This window comes from Dipodomys spectabilis, unplaced genomic scaffold (assembly GCF_019054845.1).
Source record: "Dipodomys spectabilis isolate Male_0828 unplaced genomic scaffold, ASM1905484v1 ptg000441l, whole genome shotgun sequence".
NCBI lineage: Eukaryota > Metazoa > Chordata > Mammalia > Rodentia > Heteromyidae > Dipodomys > Dipodomys spectabilis.
The window spans coordinates 539,377-542,345 of record NW_024871118.1 but is presented as its reverse complement, the minus strand read 5'-3'; the positions used below and the strand labels follow the sequence as shown (position 1 = coordinate 542,345).

Here is a 2,969-nt window from a genome sequence, read left to right as displayed (position 1 = left end):
CCTGATTTTATTCTTATCCATTTGGAAGATTAATCTTTAGTCAACAAGAAAGTTTAAAAATGGCTTAGAATGTTTGGCTAACTAGCAGTTTTTATAAATGGCTTTGTACAATGGTTTGTGATTATTTTATTTTACATGGGATAATATTTTCTACTACCTATAACTTTTGGGAAAAGAAGAAAACTAAAATTTATTACTGTGGAGGAATATGATAGAAATAGAAGACAGATTTTATGTTTGTCACATCTCTGATGAGTACCCATATTCAAGACTTGAAGTCATATTTCTTAAGGAAAATATCAAACAACATGATAAGGCAAATATTTGTGATCTTTTAAAATCAAAAAGAAAAAACCAAAAAGAAAAAAAAACAAAAAGAAAAAACATCTGGAAGTTGTGCTGTGGCTCAAGTGGTAGAGTGCTAGCCTTAAGCTGAAGAGCTGAGGGACAGCGCCTAGGCCACGAGATCAAGCCCCACGCCTGGACCCCCTAAAAAAATTATTTTAAAAGGAATATATTTTCAGGAGATTAAATATAGGTTACCATTGATTTGAGAATGACAACCTTTTTATACTACATAACCAAGTTTTACTGAAGTACCAGTGTTTTGAAGCACTAAGGATCTTCTCAATTAATGTTTTTCTGAATTCTATTTGACTTCTAATTCAAGTTTTCCGAGCCTTGGTAGACAAATTATGGATTTTATCCTTCCAGGAACTATTTTTTGTCCTACTTATACTGGACTTAAATCTTTCATTAATCATTAGGAGAGGGGTATTAAAGATATTCTTGTGACATTTGTGATCTTGTTCACTCATATGGGCTGGTCATCTGTAAATTGAAAGTGTGAATTACAGTAGTTTCTCTCAGATTTTGTGATCTCATCTTTCATTTTAAGTTGCCTTGCATTTCACAATTGCTTACTGCTAAACCCTGTGTAATTGGGGCCCTAAATTATTATAGGAAATGAGAAGTTAAGATGAGTCTTCAATTACTTTCTGTTGGCATGTTGCATGGGCCTAGGTGAGAAGACTTGCCCTTGTTATCTGATGATGCAGATAACTGGAACCTGGGATCCTAGGACGCGTGGGTCCTGTAGAATAATAATACCCTTTGGACATCATATCAGCAAAATTTGGGTATGATCAGAAATATGGAGAAAACCATTCTTGGTCCAGCGAGTTAAAACAATATACAGAGCAGCAGAGTAAAATCCCTTGCAGATTAGAGGAAAACAACATTTTTTTTTACCATGTGAATTCAGTAGACTAAGAACACTTGGAAGGTATCACAAGTTTATACCGAAGACATTGCACTGATACTTCTTATATTCTAATATATATTCTAAACCTAATTATTTATATTCCAATCTATTTATTATAATAAATATCAATTTATTTGTCAAATTATCGATTAATTCTAGTAAGTTTCATTGTGTGAAACATAAAATTAGCACATATAAATACAAAATATATAACTATATGTAATATAAGGAAATGTTTTTCATTGTTCTGTTGTGGTTAAGGTATCAAAGGCAACTCTGTTTTACAGTATTATTCCATTATCTCTACCTCAGAGTTTGGTAGAGTTAGACCTAAAGCTTTACCATTTGTAGATTTACAGCCTAGAGGCAAGAGGAAACACTGTGACTAAAACATTACCAATGTAAGGCCTAATATCAAGGAGAAAAATATGGACTTCTCCTGCATCTATGGAAATATTTGGTGATAGAAATTCAGTAGTGTATGTTCCTATCTGGTTGGATGGTAGACAGGTCAGGACAATAATGCATAAGAACATTTTTTTTCACCTTCTTGGCTTTAGCTATTTTTGAAATGGTAGGTGTAATAAACAACTACATTTTGATAAAATACTTTCTAGTCAGAACTGTTTATTTCTCTATGATCCCTTGTAACTAAGATTAGTTTTGTTCCAGTAAGATAATCTTTGCTGTCAGGGTAAGATATTCTGTTTGGTCTGTTACTACATGGAAGAAGGGTAAAGGGTCAGTAGACATTTGTGCCAGTAAGACCTCATTTGGGAAATTTTAAGCTGCAAAAGTTTAGAAGTAGCTCTTCAGCAAGGCTTACTTTGAATCCATTAGCTCCACAAAGCTAACTCAGTTGATAAATAAGTACTTGAAAAGCCATCTCTTTGAACCTAGCTATAAAGGCTTCAAAGTATGATCAAATTTAAAATGAAAAAGACTTAAAATAGTCATTGGCAAAAAAATGCAAGTGTGAGCTATCTACCGAACAATATGTTTTTTCCACTATACACAGAATTTCAGAGAAATAAGATCAATAGCATTGCTAGTAACAATAAGGTTTCCTTGTTACAAATAGACAACCAAGGATATATGCCTGTATAGAGACTGCATCATTAACTACTTAAATTTACAGGATACTACATGCTTCGGCAGCACATATACATAAATTACAACAATATAGAGATTAACATGCCACTTGGACAAGGATGATATGAAAATATGCGAATTATTCCATATTTTTCATTCTTCAGTTGGTAGAAATGACAAACAGTTATTAAAAAGTTGATTACAAAAATACAAGTTTAACAACATATGTGATTCATATAATTAAAAGTTAGTTTGATATCAGTGTATTAAATCTTCACCTTAGAAAGGTCTTTACATAGCATAACCTTTACAAAATTTTTGAAATTAGATAACATTTTAATTTTATCCCAAAGAAATAAAATACTATAAGGACCTAGGAGAAAAAAGAATCTTAAACTGTTTTTATATGGAATGCAATCTGTAAGGACACATTTATTTATGAATTTATATAATATATAACAATGTAGTATTCAAAGTATTATATCTAGGAGAGAATGTAATAGATTTGGACATCTTACAAACAGAATACAGAATATGTTAAAATATACTTTCTTCAGACAAGCACCAGAAATATCTTCAGGTTCTGTACTACTCATTTCAACAGATATGGTAT

At 31.7% G+C, this 2,969-nt stretch overlaps 1 pseudogene; it reads left to right on the top strand.

Moving 5' to 3' along the window:
* The first annotated feature begins 2,410 nt into the window (after positions 1-2,410).
* LOC122097940 lies at positions 2,411-2,510 on the top strand (annotated as a pseudogene).
* Positions 2,511-2,969: the final 459 nt, after the last annotated feature.